Source organism: Pan troglodytes, chromosome 8, assembly GCF_028858775.2.
Source record: "Pan troglodytes isolate AG18354 chromosome 8, NHGRI_mPanTro3-v2.0_pri, whole genome shotgun sequence".
Lineage (NCBI taxonomy): Eukaryota > Metazoa > Chordata > Mammalia > Primates > Hominidae > Pan > Pan troglodytes.
Window position 1 is genome coordinate 8,499,835 of NC_072406.2, and position 27,944 is coordinate 8,527,778.

Below are 27,944 nucleotides of genomic sequence, written 5' to 3' on the forward strand. Positions count from 1 at the left end.
TAAATATGGAAATATCTACACCGCTATCTCTATAAACATGGAAATATCTACACCGCCATCTGTATAAACATGGAAATACCTATACAGTCATCTGTGTAAACATGGAAATATCTACACCACCATCTGTATAAACATGGAAATATCTACAATGCCATCTGTATAAACATGGAAATACCTACACGGCAATCTTTGTATAGATGGAAACATCAACACCGCCATCTGTATAAACTTGGAAATATCTACACAGCTATCCCTATAAACATGGAAATATCCACACTGCGGTCTGTATAAACATGGAAATATCTACACCGGTATCTGTATAAACATGGAAATATCTACACCATGATCTGTATAAACATGGAAATATATACACCGCTATCTGTATAAACATGGAAATATTTGCACCGCTATCTCTATAGACATGGAAATATCTACAAAGCCATCTGTATAAACATGGAAATACCTACACAGTCATGTGTAGGAACATAGAAATATCTACACTGCCATCTGTATAAACATAGAAATATCTACACAGCCCTCTGTATAAATATGCAGATATCTGCATAGGCATCTGTATAAACATGGAAATATCTACACCGCTATCTGTATAAACATGGAAATACCTACACCGCTGTCTCTATAAACACGGAAATATGTACACCGCTATGTATATAAACATGGAAATATCTCCACTGCTGTCTCTATAAACATGGAAATATCTCCACCGTAATCTGTATAAACATGGAAATATCTACAGCGCCATCTCTATAAACATTGAAATATCTACACTGCCATCTGTAAAAACATGGAAATATCTACACAGTCATCTGAATAAACATGGAAATATCTACACAACCATCTGTATCAACATGGAAATACCTACAATACCATCTGTATACACATGGAAATATCTACACAGACATCTGTATAAATATGGAAATATCTACACCGCCATCTGTATAAACATGGAAATATCTACACTGCCATCTGTAGAAAGATGGAAATATCTGCACCGCTATCTGTATAAATATGGAAATATCTACACCGCCATCTCTATAAACATGAAAATATCTACACTGCCATCTCCATAAAGATGGAAGTATCTACTCCGCCATGTGTATAAACACGGAAATATCTACACCACCATCTGTGTAAACATGGAAATATCTACACCGCGCTCTGTATAAACATGGAAATATCTACACCGCCATCTGCATGTCCATGGAAATATCTACGCCGCCATCTGTTTAAACATGGATATATCTACAGGACCATCTGTGTATAGATGGAAATATCAACACCGCCATCTGTACAAACATGGAAATATCTACACCGCTATCTCTATAAACATGGAAATGTGTGCACTGCCATCTGTAAAAACATGGAAATACCTATACAGTCATCTGTATAAACATGGAAATATCTACAATGCCATCTGTATACACATGGAAATATCTACACAGCCATCTGTATAAACATGTAAATATCTACACTGCTATCTCTATAAACATGGAAATATCTACACCGCCATCTCTATAAACATGAAAATATCTACACTGCCATCTCCATCAACATGGAACTAACTACTCCGCCATCTGTATAAACATGGAAACATCTACACCCCCACCTGTGTGAATAAGGAAATGTCTACATTGCCATCTGTACAAAGATATAAATATCTGCACCGCGAGCTGTATAAACATGGAAATATCTACATCGCTATCTGTATAAACGTGGAAATACCAACACCGCTATCAGTATAAACATGGAAATATCTAAAACGCCATCTATATAAACATGGAAATGTCTACACCGCTATGTCTATAAACATGGAAATACCTACACCGCTATCTCTATAAACATGGAAATATCTACACCCCTATCTGTATAAACATGGAAATATCTACACCGCTATCTGTATAAACATGGAAATATCTACACCGCGATCTGTATAAACATGGAAATATCTACACCGCGATCTGTATAAACATGGAAATATCTTCACCGGGATCTCTATAAACATGGAAATATCTACACCGCTATCTGTATAAACATGGAAATATCTACACCGCCATCTGTATAAACATGGAAATATCTACAATGCCATCTGTATAAACATGGAAATATCTGCACAGCCATCTGTATAAACATGGAAATATCTACACCGCGATCTGTATAAACATGGAAATATCTACACCGCTATCTGTATAAACATGGAAATATCTACACAGCTATCTCTGTAAACATGGAAATATCTACACCGCCATCTGTATAAACATGGAAATACTTACAAAGCCATCTGTATAAACATGAAAATATCTACAAAGCCATCTGTATAAACATGGAAATATCTACACAGCCATCTGTATATACATGGAAATATCTACACCGCTATCTCTATAAACTTGGTAATATCTACACCGCCATCTATATAAACAAGGAAATATCTACACCGCCATCTGTATAAACATGGAAATATCTACAATGCCATCTGTAGAAAGATGGAAATATCTACACCGCAATCTGTGTAAACATGGAAATATTTTCACCGATATCTGTAAAAACATGGAAATATCTACACCGCTATCTGTATAAACATGAAAATATCTACACCGCGATCTGTATAAACATGGAAATATCTACACCGCGATCTGTATAAACATGGAAATATCTACACCGCTATCTGTATAAACATGGAAATATCTACACAGCTATCTGTATAAACATGGAAATATCTACAGAGCTATCCCTATAAACATGGAAATATCTACACCGCCATCTGTATAAACATGGAAACACCTACAAAGTCATCTGTATAAACATGGAAATATCTACAAAGCCATCTGTATAAACATGGAAATATCTACACAGACATCTGTATATACATGGAAATATCTACAACGCTATCTGAATAAACATGGTAATATCTACACCGCCATCTATATAAACATGGAAATATATACACCGACATCTGTATAAACATGGAAATATCTACAATGCCATCTGCAGAAAGATGGAAATATCTACACTGCAATCTGTGTAAACATGGAAATATCTACACCGATATCTGTAAAAACATGGAAATATCTACACCGCTATCTGTATAAACATGGAAATATCTACACCGCGATCTGTATAAACATGGAAATATCTACACCGCGATCTGTATAAACATGGAAATACCTACAATACCATTTGTATACACATGGAAATATCTACACAGACATCTGTATAAATATGGAAATATCTACACCGCCATCTGTATAAACATGGAAATACCTACACTGCCATCTGTAGAAAGATGGAAATATCTACACCGCTATCTCTATAAATATGGAAATATCTACACCGCCATCTCTATAAACATGAAAATATCTACACTGCCATCTCCATAAAGATGGAAGTATCTACTCCGCCATGTGTATAAACACGGAAATATCTACACCACCATCTGTGTAAACATGGAAATATCTACACCGCTCTCTGTATAAACATGGAAATATCTACACCGGCATCTGCATGTCCATGGAAATACCTACGCCCCCATCTGTTTAAACATGGATATATCTACACGACCATCTGTGTATAGATGGAAATATCAACACCGCCATCTGTACAAACATGGAAATATCTACACCGCTATCTCTATAAACATGGAAATGTGTGCACTGCCATCTGTAAAAACATGGAAATACCTATACAGTCATCTGTATAAACATGGAAATATCTACAATGCCATCTGTATACACATGGAAATATCTACACAGCCATCTGTATAAACATGTAAATATCTACACTGCTATCTCTATAAACATGGAAATATCTACACCGCCATCTCTATAAACATGAAAATATCTACACTGCCATCTCCATAAACATGGAACTAACTACTCCGCCATCTCTATAAACATGGAAACATCTACACCGCCATCTGTGTGAATAAGGAAATATCTACAATGCCATCTGTATAAAGATATAAATATCTGCACCACGAGCTGTATAAACATGGAAATATCTACATCGCTATCTGTGTAAACGTGGAAATACCAACACCGCTATCGGTATAAACATGGAAATATCTACAACGCCATCTATATAAACATGGAAAAGTCTACACCGCTATGTCTATAATCATGGAAATACCTACACCGCTAACTCTATAAACATGGAAATATCTACACCGCTATCTGTATAAACATGGAAATATCTACACTGCGATCTGCATAAACATGGAAATATGTACACCGCGATCTGTATAAACATGGAAATATCTTCACCACGATCTGTATAAACATGGAAATATCTACACCGCCGTCTGTATAAACATGGAAATATCTACACCGCCATCTGTATAAACATGGAAATATCTACACCGCGATCTGTATAAACATGGAAATATCTACACCGCGATCTGTATAAACATGGAAATATCTACACCGCTATCTGTATAAACATGAAAATATCTACACCGCGATCTGTATAAACATGGAAATATCTACACCGCGATCTGTATAAACATGGAAATATCTACACCGCTATCTGTATAAACATGGAAATATCTACACAGCTATCTGTATAAATATGGAAATATCTACACAGCTATCTCTATAAACATGGAAATATCTACACCGCCATCTGTATAAACATGGAAATACCTACAAAGTCATCTGTATAAACATGGAAATATCTACAAAGCCATCTGTATAAACATGGAAATACCTACACGGCAATCTGTGTATAGATGGAAACATCAACACCGCCATCTGTATAAACTTGGAAATATCTACACAGCTATCCCTATAAACATGGAAATATCCACACTGCGGTCTGTATAAACATGGAAATATCTACACCGGTATCTGTATAAACATGGAAATATCTACACCATGATCTGTATAAACATGGAAATATATACACCGCTATCTGTATAAACATGGAAATATTTGCACCGCTATCTCTATAGACATGGAAATATCTACAAAGCCATCTGTATAAACATGGAAATACCTACACAGTCATGTGTAGGAACATAGAAATATCTACACTGCCATCTGTATAAACATAGAAATATCTACACAGCCCTCTGTATAAATATGCAGATATCTGCATAGGCATCTGTATAAACATGGAAATATCTACACCGCTATCTGTATAAACATGGAAATACCTACACCGCTGTCTCTATAAACACGGAAATATGTACACCGCTATGTATATAAACATGGAAATATCTCCACTGCTGTCTCTATAAACATGGAAATATCTCCACCGTAATCTGTATAAACATGGAAATATCTACAGCGCCATCTCTATAAACATTGAAATATCTACACTGCCATCTGTAAAAACATGGAAATATCTACACAGTCATCTGAATAAACATGGAAATATCTACACAACCATCTGTATCAACATGGAAATACCTACAATACCATCTGTATACACATGGAAATATCTACACAGACATCTGTATAAATATGGAAATATCTACACCGCCATCTGTATAAACATGGAAATATCTACACTGCCATCTGTAGAAAGATGGAAATATCTACACCGCTATCTCTATAAATATGGAAATATCTACACCGCCATCTCTATAAACATGAAAATATCTACACTGCCATCTCCATAAAGATGGAAGTATCTACTCCGCCATGTGTATAAACACGGAAATATCTACACCACCATCTGTGTAAACATGGAAATATCTACACCGCGCTCTGTATAAACATGGAAATATCTACACCGCCATCTGCATGTCCATGGAAATATCTACGCCGCCATCTGTTTAAACATGGATATATCTACAGGACCATCTGTGTATAGATGGAAATATCAACACCGCCATCTGTACAAACATGGAAATATCTACACCGCTATCTCTATAAACATGGAAATGTGTGCACTGCCATCTGTAAAAACATGGAAATACCTATACAGTCATCTGTATAAACATGGAAATATCTACAATGCCATCTGTATACACATGGAAATATCTACACAGCCATCTGTATAAACATGTAAATATCTACACTGCTATCTCTATAAACATGGAAATATCTACACCGCCATCTCTATAAACATGAAAATATCTACACTGCCATCTCCATCAACATGGAACTAACTACTCCGCCATCTGTATAAACATGGAAACATCTACACCCCCACCTGTGTGAATAAGGAAATATCTACATTGCCATCTGTATAAAGATATAAATATCTGCACCGCGAGCTGTATAAACATGGAAATATCTACATCGCTATCTGTATAAACGTGGAAATACCAACACCGCTATCAGTATAAACATGGAAATATCTAAAACGCCATCTATATAAACATGGAAATGTCTACACCGCTATGTCTATAAACATGGAAATACCTACACCGCTATCTCTATAAACATGGAAATATCTACACCCCTATCTGTATAAACATGGAAATATCTACACCGCTATCTGTATAAACATGGAAATATCTACACCGCGATCTGTATAAACATGGAAATATCTACACCGCGATCTGTATAAACATGGAAATATCTTCACCGGGATCTCTATAAACATGGAAATATCTACACCGCTATCTGTATAAACATGGAAATATCTACACCGCCATCTGTATAAACATGGAAATATCTACAATGCCATCTGTATAAACATGGAAATATCTGCACAGCCATCTGTATAAACATGGAAATATCTACACCGCGATCTGTATAAACATGGAAATATCTACACCGCTATCTGTATAAACATGGAAATATCTACACAGCTATCTCTGTAAACATGGAAATATCTACACCGCCATCTGTATAAACATGGAAATACCTACAAAGCCATCTGTATAAACATGGAAATATCTACAAAGCCATCTGTATAAACATGGAAATATCTACACAGCCATCTGTATATACATGGAAATATCTACACCGCTATCTCTATAAACTTGGTAATATCTACACCGCCATCTATATAAACAAGGAAATATCTACACCGCCATCTGTATAAACATGGAAATATCTACAATGCCATCTGTAGAAAGATGGAAATATCTACACCGCAATCTGTGTAAACATGGAAATATTTTCACCGATATCTGTAAAAACATGGAAATATCTACACCGCTATCTGTATAAACATGAAAATATCTACACCGCGATCTGTATAAACATGGAAATATCTACACCGCGATCTGTATAAACATGGAAATATCTACACCGCTATCTGTATAAACATGGAAATATCTACACAGCTATCTGTATAAACATGGAAATATCTACAGAGCTATCCCTATAAACATGGAAATATCTACACCGCCATCTGTATAAACATGGAAACACCTACAAAGTCATCTGTATAAACATGGAAATATCTACAAAGCCATCTGTATAAACATGGAAATATCTACACAGACATCTGTATATACATGGAAATATCTACAACGCTATCTGAATAAACATGGTAATATCTACACCGCCATCTATATAAACATGGAAATATATACACCGACATCTGTATAAACATGGAAATATCTACAATGCCATCTGCAGAAAGATGGAAATATCTACACTGCAATCTGTGTAAACATGGAAATATCTACACCGATATCTGTAAAAACATGGAAATATCTACACCGCTATCTGTATAAACATGGAAATATCTACACCGCGATCTGTATAAACATGGAAATATCTACACCGCGATCTGTATAAACATGGAAATACCTACAATACCATCTGTATACACATGGAAATATCTACACAGACATCTGTATAAATATGGAAATATCTACACCGCCATCTGTATAAACATGGAAATACCTACACTGCCATCTGTAGAAAGATGGAAATATCTACACCGCTATCTCTATAAATATGGAAATATCTACACCGCCATCTCTATAAACATGAAAATATCTACACTGCCATCTCCATAAAGATGGAAGTATCTACTCCGCCATGTGTATAAACACGGAAATATCTACACCACCATCTGTGTAAACATGGAAATATCTACACCGCTCTCTGTATAAACATGGAAATATCTACACCGGAATCTGCATGTCCATGGAAATACCTACGCCCCCATCTGTTTAAACATGGATATATCTACACGACCATCTGTGTATAGATGGAAATATCAACACCGCCATCTGTACAAACATGGAAATATCTACACCGCTATCTCTATAAACATGGAAATGTGTGCACTGCCATCTGTAAAAACATGGAAATACCTATACAGTCAGCTGTATAAACATGGAAATATCTACAATGCCATCTGTATACACATGGAAATATCTACACAGCCATCTGTATAAACATGTAAATATCTACACTGCTATCTCTATAAACATGGAAATATCTACACCGCCATCTCTATAAACATGAAAATATCTACACTGCCATCTCCATAAACATGGAACTAACTACTCCGCCATCTCTATAAACATGGAAACATCTACACCGCCATCTGTGTGAATAAGGAAATATCTACAATGCCATCTGTATAAAGATATAAATATCTGCACCACGAGCTGTATAAACATGGAAATATCTACATCGCTATCTGTATAAACGTGGAAATACCAACACCGCTATCGGTATAAACATGGAAATATCTACAACGCCATCTATATAAACATGGAAATGTCTACACCGCTATGTCTATAATCATGGAAATACCTACACCGCTAACTCTATAAACATGGAAATATCTACACCGCTATCTGTATAAACATGGAAATATCTACACTGCGATCTGCATAAACATGGAAATATGTACACCGCGATCTGTATAAACATGGAAATATCTTCACCACGATCTGTATAAACATGGAAATATCTACACCGCCGTCTGTATAAACATGGAAATATCTACACCGCCATCTGTATAAACATGGAAATATCTACACCGCGATCTGTATAAACATGGAAATATCTACACCGCGATCTGTATAAACATGGAAATATCTACACCGCTATCTGTATAAACATGAAAATATCTACACCGCGATCTGTATAAACATGGAAATATCTACACCGCGATCTGTATAAACATGGAAATATCTACACCGCTATCTGTATAAACATGGAAATATCTACACAGCTATCTGTATAAATATGGAAATATCTACACAGCTATCTCTATAAACATGGAAATATCTACACCGCCATCTGTATAAACATGGAAATACCTACAAAGTCATCTGTATAAACATGGAAATATCTACAAATCCATCTGTATAAACATGGAAATATCTACACAGCCATCTGTATATACATGGAAAAATCTACACCGCAATCTGTATAAACATGGAAGTAACTACACCGCTATTTGTATAAACAAGGAAATATCTACACCATGATCTGTATAAACATGGCAATATTTGCACCGCTATCTGTATAAACATGGAAATTTCTACACCGTTATCTGTATAAATATGGAAATATCTACACCGCTATCTCTATAAACATGGAAATATCTGCACCGCCATCTGTATAAACATGGAAATACCTATACAGTCATCTGTGTAAACATGGAAATATCTACACCACCATCTGTATAAACATGGAAATATCTACAATGCCATCTGTATACACATGGAAATACCTACACAGCAATCTGTGTAAAGATGGAAACATCAACACCGCCATCTGTAAAAACTTGGAAATGTCTACACTGCTATCTCTATAAACATGGAAATATCTACACTGCGGTCTGTATAAACATGGAAATATCTACACCGGTATCTGTATAAACATGGAAATATCTACACCATGATCTGTATAAACATGGAAATATATACACCGCTATCTGTATAAACATGGAAATATTTGCACCGCTATCTCTATAGACATGGAAATAACTACAAAGCCATCTGTATAAACATGGAAATACCTACACAGTCATGTGTAGGAACATAGAAATATCTACACTGCCATCTGTATAAACATAGAAATATCTACACAGCCCTCTGTATAAATATGCAGATATCTGCATAGGCATCTGTATAAACATGGAAATATCTACACCGCTATCTGTATAAACATGGAAATACCTACACCGCTGTCTCTATAAACACGGAAATATGTACACCGCTATGTATATAAACATGGAAATATCTCCACTGCTGTCTCTATAAACATGGAAATATCTCCACCGTAATCTGTATAAACATGGAAATATCTACAGCGCCATCTCTATAAACATTGAAATATCTACACTGCCATCTGTAAAAACATGGAAATATCTACACAGTCATCTGAATAAACATGGAAATATCTACACAACCATCTGTATCAACATGGAAATACCTACAATACCATCTGTATACACATGGAAATATCTACACAGACATCTGTATAAATATGGAAATATCTACACCGCCATCTGTATAAACATGGAAATATCTACACTGCCATCTGTAGAAAGATGGAAATATCTACACCGCTATCTCTATAAATATGGAAATATCTACACCGCCATCTCTATAAACATGAAAATATCTACACTGCCATCTCCATAAAGATGGAAGTATCTACTCCGCCATGTGTATAAACACGGAAATATCTACACCACCATCTGTGTAAACATGGAAATATCTACACCGCGCTCTGTATAAACATGGAAATATCTACACCGCCATCTGCATGTCCATGGAAATATCTACGCCGCCATCTGTTTAAACATGGATATATCTACAGGACCATCTGTGTATAGATGGAAATATCAACACCGCCATCTGTACAAACATGGAAATATCTACACCGCTATCTCTATAAACATGGAAATGTGTGCACTGCCATCTGTAAAAACATGGAAATACCTATACAGTCATCTGTATAAACATGGAAATATCTACAATGCCATCTGTATACACATGGAAATATCTACACAGCCATCTGTATAAACATGTAAATATCTACACTGCTATCTCTATAAACATGGAAATATCTACACCGCCATCTCTATAAACATGAAAATATCTACACTGCCATCTCCATCAACATGGAACTAACTACTCCGCCATCTGTATAAACATGGAAACATCTACACCCCCACCTGTGTGAATAAGGAAATATCTACATTGCCATCTGTATAAAGATATAAATATCTGCACCGCGAGCTGTATAAACATGGAAATATCTACATCGCTATCTGTATAAACGTGGAAATACCAACACCGCTATCAGTATAAACATGGAAATATCTAAAACGCCATCTATATAAACATGGAAATGTCTACACCGCTATGTCTATAAACATGGAAATACCTACACCGCTATCTCTATAAACATGGAAATATCTACACCCCTATCTGTATAAACATGGAAATATCTACACCGCTATCTGTATAAACATGGAAATATCTACACCGCGATCTGTATAAACATGGAAATATGTACACCGCGATCTGTATAAACATGGAAATATCTTCACCGGGATCTCTATAAACATGGAAATATCTACACCGCTATCTGTATAAACATGGAAATATCTACACCGCCATCTGTATAAACATGGAAATATCTACAATGCCATCTGTATAAACATGGAAATATCTGCACAGCCATCTGTATAAACATGGAAATATCTACACCGCGATCTGTATAAACATGGAAATATCTACACCGCTATCTGTATAAACATGGAAATATCTACACAGCTATCTCTGTAAACATGGAAATATCTACACCGCCATCTGTATAAACATGGAAATACCTACAAAGCCATCTGTATAAACATGGAAATATCTACAAAGCCATCTGTATAAACATGGAAATATCTACACAGCCATCTGTATATACATGGAAATATCTACACCGCTATCTCTATAAACTTGGTAATATCTACACCGCCATCTATATAAACAAGGAAATATCTACACCGCCATCTGTATAAAAATGGAAATATCTACAATGCCATCTGTAGAAAGATGGAAATATCTACACCGCAATCTGTGTAAACATGAAATATTTTCACCGATATCTGTAAAAACATGGAAATATCTACACCGCTATCTGTATAAACATGAAAATATCTACACCGCGATCTGTATAAACATGGAAATATCTACACCGCGATCTGTATAAACATGGAAATATCTACACCGCTATCTGTATAAACATGGAAATATCTACACAGCTATCTGTATAAACATGGAAATATCTACAGAGCTATCCCTATAAACATGGAAATATCTACACCGCCATCTGTATAAACATGGAAACACCTACAAAGTCATCTGTATAAACATGGAAATATCTACAAAGCCATCTGTATAAACATGGAAATATCTACACAGACATCTGTATATACATGGAAATATCTACAACGCTATCTGAATAAACATGGCAATATCTACACCGCCATCTATATAAACATGGAAATATATACACCGACATCTGTATAAACATGGAAATATCTACAATGCCATCTGCAGAAAGATGGAAATATCTACACTGCAATCTGTGTAAACATGGAAATATCTACACCGATATCTGTAAAAACATGGAAATATCTACACCGCTATCTGTATAAACATGGAAATATCTACACCGCGATCTGTATAAACATGGAAATATCTACACCGCGATCTGTATAAACATGGAAATATCTACACCGCTATCTGTATAAACATGGAAATATCTACACCGCTATCTGTATAAATATGGAAATATCTACACAGCTATCTCTATAAACATGGAAATATCAACACCGCCATCTGTATAAACATGGAAATACCTACAAAGTCATCTGTATAAACATGGAAATATCTACACCGCTATCTGTATAAACATGGAAATTTCTACACCGCGATCTGTATAAACATGGAAATATCTACACCGTGATCTGTATAAACATGGAAATATCTACACCGCTATCTGTATTAATATGGAAATATCTACACAGCTATTTCTATAAACATGGAAATATCTACACCGCCATCTGTATAAACATGGAAATAACTACAAAGTCATCTGTATAAACATGGAAATATCTACAAAGCCATCTGTATAAACATGGAAATATCTACACAGCCATCTGTATATACATGGAAATATCTACACCGCTATCTGTATAAACATGGAAATAACTACACGGCTATTTGTATAAACAAGGAAATATCTACACCTTGATCTGTATAAACATGGAAATATTTACACCGCTATCTGTATAAACATGGAAATTTCTACACCGTTATCTGTATAAATATGGAAATATCTACACCGCTATCTCTATAAACATGGAAATATCTACACCGCCATCTGTATAAACATGGAAATACCTATACAGTCATCTGTGTAAACATGGAAATATCTACACCACCATCTGTATAAACATGGAAATATCTACAATGCCATCTGTATAAACATGGAAATACCTACACGGCAATCTGTGTATAGATGGAAACATCAACACCGCCATCTGTATAAACTTGGAAATATCTACACAGCTATCCCTATAAACATGGAAATATCCACACTGCGGTCTCTATAAACATGGAAATATCTACACCGGTATCTGTATAAACATGGAAATATCTACACCATGATCTGTACAAACATGGAAATATATACACCGCTATCTGTAAAACATGGAAGTATCTGCACCACTATCTCTATAGACATGGAAATATCTATAAAGCCATCTGTATAAACATGGAAATACCTACACAGTCATGTGTAGGAACATGGAAATATCTACACTGCCATCTGTAAAAACATAGAAATATCTACACAGCCCTCTGTATAAATATGGAGATATCTGCATAGGTATCTGTATATACATGGAAATATCTGCACCGCTATCTGTATAAACATGGAAATACCTACACCGCTGTGTCTATAAACATGGAAATATGTACACCGCTATGTATATAAACATGGAAATATCTCCACTGCTGTCTGTATAAACATGGAAATATCTCCACCGTTATCTGTATAAACATGGAAATATCTACAGTGCCATCTCTATAAACATTGAAATATCTACACTGCCATCTGTAAAAACATGGAAATATCTACACAGTCATCTGAATAAACATGGAAATATCTACACCACCATCTGTATAAACATGGAAATACCTACAATACCATCTGTATACACATGGAAATATCTACACAGACATCTGTATAAATATGGAAATATCTACACCGCCATCTGTATAAACATGGAAATACCTACACTGCCATCTGTAGAAAGATGGAAATATCTACACCGCTATCTCTATAAATATGGAAATATCTACACCGCCATCTCTATAAACATGAAAATATCTACACTGCCATCTCCAAAAAGATGGAAGTATCTACTCCGCCATGTGTATAAACACGGAAATATCTACACCACCATCTGTGTAAACATGGAAATATCTACACCGCTCTCTGTATAAACATGGAAATATCTACACCGGCATCTGCATGTCCATGGAAATACCTACGCCCCCATCTGTTTAAACATGGATATATCTACACGACCATCTGTGTATAGATGGAAATATCAACACCGCCATCTGTACAAACATGGAAATATCTACACCGCTATCTCTATAAACATGGAAATGTGTGCACTGCCATCTGTAAAAACATGGAAATACCTATACAGTCATCTGTATAAACATGGAAATATCTACAATGCCATCTGTATACACATGGAAATATCTACACAGCCATCTGTATAAACATGTAAATATCTACACTGCTATCTCTATAAACATGGAAATATCTACACCGCCATCTCTATAAACATGAAAATATCTACACTGCCATCTCCATAAACATGGAACTAACTACTCCGCCATCTGTATAAACATGGAAACATCTACACCGCCATCTGTGTGAATAAGGAAATATCTACAATGCCATCTGTATAAAGATATAAATATCTGCACCACGAGCTGTATAAACATGGAAATATCTACATCGCTATCTGTATAAACGTGGAAATACCAACACCGCTATCGGTATAAACATGGAAATATCTACAACGCCATCTATATAAACATGGAAATGTCTACACCGCTATGTCTATAATCATGGAAATACCTACACCGCTAACTCTATAAACATGGAAATATCTACACCGCTATCTGTATTAATATGGAAATATCTACACAGCTATCTCTATAAACATGGAAATATCTACACCGCCATCTGTATAAACATGGAAATAACTACAAAGTCATCTGTATAAACATGGAAATATCTACAAAGCCATCTGTATAAACATGGAAATATCTACACAGCCATCTGTATATACATGGAAATATCTACACCGCTATCTGTATAAACATGGAAATAACTACACGGCTATTTGTATAAACAAGGAAATATCTACACCGTGATCTGTATAAACAAGGCAATATTTGCACCGCTATCTGTATAAACATGGAAATTTCTACACCGTTATCTGTATAAATATGGAAATATCTACACCGCTATCTCTATAAACATGGAAATATCTGCACCGCCATCTGTATAAACATGGAAATACCTATACAGTCATCTGTGTAAACATGGAAATATCTACACCACCATCTGTATAAACATGGAAATATCTACAATGCCATCTGTATACACATGGAAATACCTACACAGCAATCTGTGTAAAGATGGAAACATCAACACCGCCATCTGTAAAAACTTGGAAATGTCTACACTGCTATCTCTATAAACATGGAAATATCTACACTGCGGTCTGTATAAACATGGAAATATCTACACCGGTATCTGTATAAACATGGAAATATCTAAACCATGATATGTATAAACATGGAAATATATACACCGCTATCTGTATAAACATGGAAATATCTGCACCGCTATCTCTATAGACATGGGAATATCTACAAAGCCATCTGTATAAACATGGAAATACCTACACAGTCATGTGTAGGAACATGGAAATATCTACACTGCCATCTGTATAAACATAGAAATATCTACACAGCCCTCTGTATAAATATGGAAATATCTGCATAGGCATCTGTATAAACATGGAAATATCTGCACCGCTATCTGTATAAACATGTAAATACCTACACCGCTGTCTCTATAAACATGGAAATATGTACACCGCTATGTATATAAACATGGAAATATCTCCACTGCTGTCTGTATAAACATGGAAATATCTCCACCGTTATCTGTATAAACATGGAAATATCTACAGCGCCATCTCTATAAACATTGAAATATCTACACTGCCATCTGTAAAAACATGGAAATATCTACACAGTCATCTGAATAAACATGGAAATATCTACACCACCATCTGTATAAACATGGAAATACCTACAATACCATCTGTATATACATGGAAATATCTACACACACATCTGTATAAATATGGAAATATCTACACCGCCATCTGTATAAACATGGAAATATCTACACTGCCATCTGTAGAAAGATGGAAATATCTACACCGCAATCTCTATAAATATGGAAATATCTACACCGCCATCTCTATAAACATGAAAATATCTACACTGCTATCTCCATAAAGATGGAAGTATTTACTCCGCCATGTGTATAAACACGGAAATATCTACACCACCATCTGTGTAAACATGGAAATATCTACACCGCTCTCTGTATAAACATGGAAATATCTACACCGCCATCTGCATGTCCATGGAAATATCTTCGCCGCCATCTGTTTAAAAATGGATATATCTACACGACCATGTGTGTATAGATGGGAATATCAACACCGCCATCTGTATAAACATGGTAATATCTACACCGCCATCTATATAAACATGGAAATATCTACACCGCCATCTGTATAAACATGGAAATATCTACAATGCCATCTGTAGAAAGATGGAAATATCTACACCGCAATCTGTGTAAACATGGAAATATCTACACCAATATCTGTAAAAACATGGAAATATCTACACCGCTATCTATATAAACAGGAAAATATCTACACCGCGATCTGTATAAACATGGAAATATCTACACCGCGATCTGTATAAACATGGAAATATCTGCACCGCTATCTGTATAAACATGGAAATATCTACACAGCTATCTGTATAAATATGGAAATATCTACACAGCTATCTCTATAAACATGGAAATATCTGCACCGCCATCTGTATAAACATGGAAATACCTACAAAGTCATCTGTATAAACGTGGAAATATCTACAAAGCCATCTGTATAAACATGGAAATATCTACACAGCCATCTGTATATACATGGAAATATCTACACCGCTATCTGTATAAACATGGAAATAACTACACCGCTATTTGTATAAACAAGGAAATATCTACACCATGATCTGTATAAACATGGCAATATTTGCACCGCTATCTGTATAAACATGGAAATTTCTACACCGTTATCTGTATAAATATGGAAATATCTGCACCGCTATCTCTATAAACATGGAAATATCTGCACCGCCATCTGTATAAACATGGCAATACCTATACAGTCATCTGTGTGAACATGGAAATATCTACACCACCATCTGTATAAACATGGAAATATCTACAATGCCCTCTGTATACACATGGAAATACGTACACGGCAATCTGTGTATAGATGGAAACATCAACACCGCCATCTGTAAAAACTTGGAAGTATCTACACTGCTATCGCTATAAACATGGAAATATCTACACTGCGGTCTGTATAAACATGGAAATATCTACACCGGTATCTGTATAAACATGGAAATATCTACACCATGATCTGTATAAACATGGAAATATATACACCGCTATCTGTATAAACATGGAAATATTTGCACCGCTATATCTATAGACATGGAAATATCTACAAAGCCATCTGTATAAACATGGAAATACCTACACAGTCATGTGTAGGAACAGAGAAATATCTACACTGCCATCTCTATAAACATAGAAATATCTACACAGCCCTCTGTATAAATATGCAGATATCTGCATAGGCATCTGTATAAACATGGAAATATCTACACCGCTATCTGTATAAACATGGAAATACCTACACCGCTGTCTCTATAAACATGGAAATATGTACACCGCTATGTATATAAACATGGAAATATCTCCACTGCTGTCTGTATAAACATGGAAATATCTCCACCGTAATCTGTATAAACATGGAAATATCTACAGCGCCATCTCTATAAACATTGAAATATCTACACTGCCATCTGTAAAAACATGGAAATATCTACACAGTCATCTGAATAAACATGGAAATATCTACACAACCATCTGTATAAACATGGAAATACCTACAATACCATCTGTATACACATGGAAATATCTACACAGACATCTGTATAAATATGGAAATATCTACACCGCCATCTGTATAAACATGGAAATATCTACACTGCCATCTGTAGAAAGATGGAAATATCTACACCGCTATCTCTATAAATATGGAAATATCTACACCGCCATCTCTATAAACATGAAAATATCTACACTGCCATCTCCATAAAGATGGAAGTATCTACTCCGCCATGTGTATAAACACGGAAATATCTACACCACCATCTTTGTAAACATGGAAATATCTACACCGCGCTCTGTATAAACATGGAAATATCTACACCGCCATCTGCATGTCCATGGAAATATCTACGCCGCCATCTGTTTAAACATGGATATATCCACAGGACCATCTGTGTATAGATGGAAATATCAACACCGCCATCTGTACAAACATGGAAATATCTACACCGCTATCTCTATGAACATGGAAATGTGTGCACTGACATCTGTAAAAACATGGAAATACCTATACAGTCATCTGTATAAACATGGAAATATCTACAATGCCATCTGTATACACATGGAAATATCTACACAGCCATCTGTATAAACATGTAAATATCTACAGTGCTATCTCTATAAACATGGAAATATCTACACCGCCATCTCTATAAACATGAAAATATATACACTGCCATCTCCATCAACATGGAACTAACTACTCCGCCATCTGTATAAACATGGAAACATCTACACCCCCACCTGTGTGAATAAGGAAATATCTACATTGCCATCTGTATAAAGATATAAATATCTGCATCGCGAGCTGTATAAACATGGAAATATCTACATCGCTATCTGTATAAACGTGGAAATACCAACACCGCTATCAGTATAAACATGGAAATATCTAAAACGCCATCTATATAAACATGGAAATGTCTACACCGCTATGTCTATAAACATGGAAATACCTACACCGCTATCTCTATAAACATGGAAATATCTACACCCCTATCTGTATAAACATGGAAATATCTACACCGCTATCTGTATAAACATGGAAATATCTACACCGCGATCTGTATAAACATGGAAATATCTACACCGCGATCTGTATAAACATGGAAATATCTTCACCGGGATCTCTATAAACATGGAAATATCTACACCGCTATCTGTATAAACATGGAAATATCTACACCGCCATCTGTATAAACATGGAAATATCTACAATGCCATCTGTATAAACATGGAAATATCTGCACAGCCATCTGTATAAACATGGAAATATCTACACCGCGATCTGTATAAACATGGAAATATCTACACCGCTATCTGTATAAACATGGAAATATCTACACAGCTATCTCTGTAAACATGGAAATATCTACACCGCCATCTGTATAAACATGGAAATACCTACAAAGCCATCTGTATAAACATGGAAATATCTACAAAGCCATCTGTATAAACATGGAAATATCTACACAGCCATCTGTATATACATGGAAATATCTACACCGCTATCTGTATAAACATGGTAATATCTACACCGCCATCTATATAAACAAGGAAATATCTACACCGCCATCTGTATAAACATGGAAATATCTACAATGCCATCTGTAGAAAGATGGAAATATCTACACCGCAATCTGTGTAAACATGGAAATATCTTCACCGATATCTGTAAAAACATGGAAATATCTACACCGCTATCTGTATAAACATGAAAATATCTACACCGTGATCTGTATAAACATGGAAATATCTACACCGCGATCTGTATAAACATGGAAATATCTACACCGCTATCTGTATAAACATGGAAATATCTACACCGCTATCTGTATAAATATGGAAATATCTACACAGCTATCTCTATAAACATGGAAATATCAACACCGCCATCTGTATAAACATGGAAATACCTACAAAGTCATCTGTATAAACATGGAAATATCTACACCGCTATCTGTATAAACATGGAAATTTCTACACCGCGATCTGTATAAACATGGAAATATCTACACCGTGATCTGTATAAACATGGAAATATCTACACCGCTATCTGTATTAATATGGAAATATCTACACAGCTATCTCTATAAACATGGAAATATCTACACCGCCATCTGTATAAACATGGAAATAACTACAAAGTCATCTGTATAAACATGGAAATATCTACAAAGCCATCTGTATAAACATGGAAATATCTACACAGCCATCTGTATATACATGGAAATATCTACACCGCTATCTGTATAAACATGGAAATAACTACACGGCTATTTGTATAAACAAGGAAATATCTACACCGTGATCTGTATAAACATGGAAATATTTACACCGCTATCTGTATAAACATGGAAATTTCTACACCGTTATCTGTATAAATATGGAAATATCTACACCGCTATCTCTATAAACATGGAAATATCTACACCGCCATCTGCATAAACATGGAAATACCTATACAGTCATCTGTGTAAACATGGAAATATCTACACCACCATCTGTATAAACATGGAAATATCTACAATGCCATCTGTATAAACATGGAAATACCTACACGGCAATCTGTGTATAGATGGAAACATCAACACCGCCATCTGTATAAACTTGGAAATATCTACACAGCTATCCCTATAAACATGGAAATATCCACACTGCGGTCTGTATAAACATGGAAATATCTACACCGGTATCTGTATAAACATGGAAATATCTACACCATGATCTGTACAAACATGGAAATATATACACCGCTATCTGTAAAACATGGAAGTATCTGCACCGCTATCTCTATAGACATGGAAATATCTATAAAGCCATCTGTATAAACATGGAAATACCTTCACAGTCATGTGTAGGAACATGGAAATATCTACACTGCCATCTGTAAAAACATAGAAATATCTACACAGCCCTCTGTATAAATATGGAGATATCTGCATAGGTATCTGTATATACATGGAAATATCTGCACCGCTATCTGTATAAACATGGAAATACCTACACCGCTGTGTCTATAAACATGGAAATATGTACACCGCTATGTATATAAACATGGAAATATCTCCACTGCTGTCTGTATAAACATGGAAATATCTCCACCGTTATCTGTATAAACATGGAAATATCTACAGCGCCATCTCTATAAACATTGAAATATCTACACTGCCATCTGTAAAAACATGGAAATATCTACAAGGTCATCTGAATAAACATGGAAATATCTACACCACCATCTGTATAAACATGGAAATACCTACAATACCATCTGTATACACATGGAAATATCTACACAGACATCTGTATAAATATGGAAATATCTACAGCGCCATCTGTATAAACATGGAAATACCTACACTGCCATCTGTAGAAAGATGGAAATATCTACACCGCTATCTCTTTAAATATGGAAATATCTACACCGCCATCTCTATAAACATGAAAATATCTACACTGCCATCTCCATAAAGATGGAAGTATCTACTCCGCCATGTGTATAAACACGGAAATATCTACACCACCATCTGTGTAAACATGGAAATATCTACACCGCTCTCTGTATAAACATGGAAATATCTACACCGGTATCTGCATGTCCATGGAAATACCTACGCCCCCATCTGTTTAAACATGGATATATCTACACGACCATCTGTGTATAGATGGAAATATCAACACCGCCATCTGTACAAACATGGAAATATCTACACCGCTATCTCTATAAACATGGAAATGTGTGCACTGCCATCTGTAAAAACATGGAAATACCTATACAGTCATCTGTATAAACATGGAAATATCTACAATGCCATCTGTATACACATGGAAATATCTACACAGCCATCTGTATAAACATGTAAATATCTACACTGCTATCTCTATAAACATGGAAATATCTACACCGCCATCTCTATAAACATGAAAATATCTACACTGCCATCTCCATAAACATGGAACTAACTACTCCGCCATCTCTATAAACATGGAAACATCTACACCGCCATCTGTGTGAATAAGGAAATATCTACAATGCCATCTGTATAAAGATATAAATATCTGCACCACGAGCTGTATAAACATGGAAATATCTACATCGCTATCTGTATAAACGTGGAAATACCAACACCGCTATCGGTATAAACATGGAAATATCTACAACGCCATCTATATAAACATGGAAATGTCTACACCGCTATGTCTATAATCATGGAAATACCTACACCGCTAACTCTATAAACATGGAAATATCTACACCGCTATCTGTATAAACATGGAAATATGTACACCGCTATCTGTATAAACATGGAAATATCTACACCATGATATGTATAAACATGGAAATATATACACCGCTATCTGTATAAACATGGAAATATCTGCACCGCTATCTCTATAGACATGGTAATATCTACAAAGCCATCTGTATAAACATGGAAATACCTACACAGTCATGTGTAGGAACATGGAAATATCTACACTGCCATCTGTATAAACATAGAAATATCTACACAGCCCTCTGTATAAATATGGAAATATCTGCATAGGCATCTGTATAAACATGGAAATATCAGCACCGCTATCTGTATAAACATGGAAATACCTACACCGCTGTCTCTATAAACATGGAAATATGTACACCGCTATGTATATAAACATGGAAATACCTCCACTGCTGTCTGTATAAACATGGAAATATCTCCACCGTTATCTGTATAAACATGGAAATATCTACAGCGCCATCTCTATAAACATTGAAATATCTACACTGCCATCTGTAAAAACATGGAAATATCTACACAGTCATCTGAATAAACATGGAAATATCTACACCACCATCTGTATAAACATGGAAATACCTACAATACCATCTGTATATACATGGAAATATCTACACACACATCTGTATAAATATGGAAATATCTACACCGCCATCTGTATAAACATGGAAATATCTACACTGCCATCTGTAGAAAGATGGAAATATCTACACCGCTATCTCTATAAATATGGAAATATCTACACTGCCATCTCTATAAACATGAAAATATCTACACTGCTATATCCATAAAGATGGAAGTATTTACTCCGCCATGTGTATAAACACGGAAATATCTACACCACCATCTGTGTAAACATGGAAATATCTACACCGCTCTCTGTATAAACATGGAAATATCTACACCGCCATCTGCATGTCCATGGAAATATCTTCGCCGCCATCTGTTTAAAAATGGATATATCTACACGACCATGTGTGTATAGATGGGAATATCAACACCGCCATCTGTATAAACATGGTAATATCTACACCGCCATCTATATAAACATGGAAATATCTACACCGCCATCTGTATAAACATGGAAATATCTACAATGCCATCTGTAGAAAGATGGAAATATCTACACCGCAATCTGTGTAAACATGGAAATATCTACACCAATATCTGTAAAAACATGGAAATATCTACACCGCTATCTATATAAACAGGAAAATATCTACACCGCGATCTGTATAAACATGGAAATATCTACACCGCGATCTGTATAAACATGGAAATATCTACACCGCTATCTGTATAAACATGGAAATATCTACACAGCTATCTGTATAAATATGGAAATATCTACACAGCTATCTCTATAAACATGGAAATATCTACACCGCCATCTGTATAAACATGGAAATACCTACAAAGTCATCTGTATAAACATGGAAATATCTACAAAGCCATCTGTATAAACATGGAAATATCTACACAGCCATCTGTATATACATGGAAATATCTACACCGCTATCTGTATAAACATGGAAATAACTACACCGCTATTTGTATAAACAAGGAAATATCTACACCATGATCTGTATAAACATGGCAATATTTGCACCGCTATCTGTATAAACATGGAAATTTCTACACCGTTATCTGTATAAATATGGAAATATCTGCACCGCTATCTCTATAAACATGGAAATATCTGCACCGCCATCTGTATAAACATGGCAATACCTATACAGTCATCTGTGTGAACATGGAAATATCTACACCACCATCTGTATAAACATGGAAATATCTACAATGCCCTCTGTATACACATGGAAATACGTACACGGCAATCTGTGTATAGATGGAAACATCAACACCGCCATCTGTAAAAACTTGGAAGTATCTACACTGCTATCGCTATAAACATGGAAATATCTACACTGCGGTCTGTATAAACATGGAAATATCTACACCGGTATCTGTATAAACATGGAAATATCTACACCATGATCTGTATAAACATGGAAATATATACACCGCTATCTGTATAAACATGGAAATATTTGCACCGCTATATCTATAGACATGGAAATATCTACAAAGCCATCTGTATAAACATGGAAATACCTACACAGTCATGTGTAGGAACAGAGAAATATCTACACTGCCATCTCTATAAACATAGAAATATCTACACAGCCCTCTGTATAAATATGCAGATATCTGCATAGGCATCTGTATAAACATGGAAATATCTACACCGCTATCTGTATAAACATGGAAATACCTACACCGCTGTCTCTATAAACATGGAAATATGTACACCGCTATGTATATAAACATGGAAATATCTCCACTGCTGTCTGTATAAACATGTAAATATCTCCACCGTAATCTGTATAAACATGGAAATATCTACAGCGCCATCTCTATAAACATTGAAATATCTACACTGCCATCTGTAAAAACATGGAAATATCTACACAGTCATCTGAATAAACATGGAAATATCTACACAACCATCTGTATAAACATGGAAATACCTACAATACCATCTGTATACACATGGAAATATCTACACAGACATCTGTATAAATATGGAAATATCTACACCGCCATCTGTATAAACATGGAAATATCTACACTGCCATCTGTAGAAAGATGGAAATATCTACACCGCTATCTCTATAAATATGGAAATATCTACACCGCCATCTCTATAAACATGAAAATATCTACACTGCCATCTCCATAAAGATGGAAGTATCTACTCCGCCATGTGTATAAACACGGAAATATCTACACCACCATCTTTGTAAACATGGAAATATCTACACCGCGCTCTGTATAAACATGGAAATATCTACACCGCCATCTGCATGTCCATGGAAATATCTACGCCGCCATCTGTTTAAACATGGATATATCCACAGGACCATCTGTGTATAGATGGAAATATCAACACCGCCATCTGTACAAACATGGAAATATCTACACCGCTATCTCTATAAACATGGAAATGAGTGCACTGCCATCTGTAAAAACATGGAAATACCTATACAGTCATCTGTATAAACATGGAAATATCTACAATGCCATCTGTATACACATGGAAATATCTACACAGCCATCTGTATAAACATGTAAATATCTACACTGCTCTCTCTATAAACATGGAAATATCTACACCGCCATCTCTATAAACATGAAAATATATACACTGCCATCTCCATCAACATGGAACTAACTACTCCGCCATCTGTATAAACATGGAAACATCTACACCCCCACCTGTGTGAATAAGGAAATATCTACATTGCCATCTGTATAAAGATATAAATATCTGCATCGCGAGCTGTATAAACATGGAAATATCTACATCGCTATCTGTATAAACGTGGAAATACCAACACCGCTATCAGTATAAACATGGAAATATCTAAAACGCCATCTATATAAACATGGAAATGTCTACACCGCTATGTCTATAAACATGGAAATACCTACACCGCTATCTCTATAAACATGGAAATATCTACACCCCTATCTGTATAAACATGGAAATATCTACACCGCTATCTGTATAAACATGGAAATATCTACACCGCGATCTGTATAAACATGGAAATATCTACACCGCGATCTGTATAAACATGGAAATATCTTCACCGGGATCTCTATAAACATGGAAATATCTACACCGCTATCTGTATAAACATGGAAATATCTACACCGCCATCTGTATAAACATGGAAATATCTACAATGCCATCTGTATAAACATGGAAATATCTGCACAGCCATCTGTATAAACATGGAAATATCTACACCGCGATCTGTATAAACATGGAAATATCTACACCGCTATCTGTATAAACATGGAAATATCTACACAGCTATCTCTGTAAACATGGAAATATCTACACCGCCATCTGTATAAACATGGAAATACCTACAAAGCCATCTGTATAAACATGGAAATATCTACAAAGCCATCTGTATAAACATGGAAATATCTACAAAGCCATCTGTATAAACATGGAAATATCTACACAGCCATCTGTATATACATGGAAATATCTACACCGCTATCTGTATAAACATGGTAATATCTACACCGCCATCTATATAAACAAGGAAATATCTACACCGCCATCTGTATAAACATGGAAATATCTACAATGCCATCTGTAGAAAGATGGAAATATCTACACCGCAATCTGTGTAAACATGGAAATATCTTCACCGATATCTGTAAAAACATGGAAATATCTACACCGCTATCTGTATAAACATGAAAATATCTACACCGTGATCTGTATAAACATGGAAATATCTACACCGCGATCTGTATAAACATGGAAATATCTACACCGCTATCTGTATAAACATGGAAATATCTACACAGCTATCTGTATAAACATGGAAATATCTAAAGAGCTATCCCTATAAACATGGAAATATCTACACCGCCATCTGTATAAACATGGAAACACCTACAAAGTCATCTGTATAAACATGGAAATATCTACAAAGCCATCTGTATAAACATGGAAATATCTACACAGACATCTGTATATACATGGAAATATCTACAACGCTATATGTATAAACATGGTAATATCTACACCGCCATCTATATAAACATGGAAATATATACACCGACATCTGTATAAACATGGAAATATCTACAATGCCATCTGCAGAAAGATGGAAATATCTACACTGCAATCTGTGTAAACATGGAAATATCTACACCGATATCTGTAAAAACATGGAAATATCTACACCGCTATCTGTATAAACATGGAAATATCTACACTGCGATCTGTATAAACATGGAAATATCTACACCGCGATCTGTATAAACATGGAAATATCTACACCGCTATCTGTATAAACATGGAAATATCTACACCGCTATCTGTATAAATATGGAAATATCTACACAGCTATCTCTATAAACATGGAAATATCAACACCGCCATCTGTATAAACATGGAAATACCTACAAAGTCATCTGTATAAACATGGAAATATCTACACCGCTATCTGTATAAACATGGAAATTTCTACACCGCGATCTGTATAAACATGGAAATATCTACACCGTGATCTGTATAAACATGGAAATATCTACACCGCTATCTGTATTAATATGGAAATATCTACACAGCTATCTCTATAAACATGGAAATATCTACACCGCCATCTGTATAAACATGGAAATAACTACAAAGTCATCTGTATAAACATGGAAATATCTACAAAGCCATCTGTATAAACATGGAAATATCTACACAGCCATCTGTATATACATGGAAATATCTACACCGCTATCTGTATAAACATGGAAATAACTACACGGCTATTTGTATAAACAAGGAAATATCTACACCGTGATCTGTATAAACATGGAA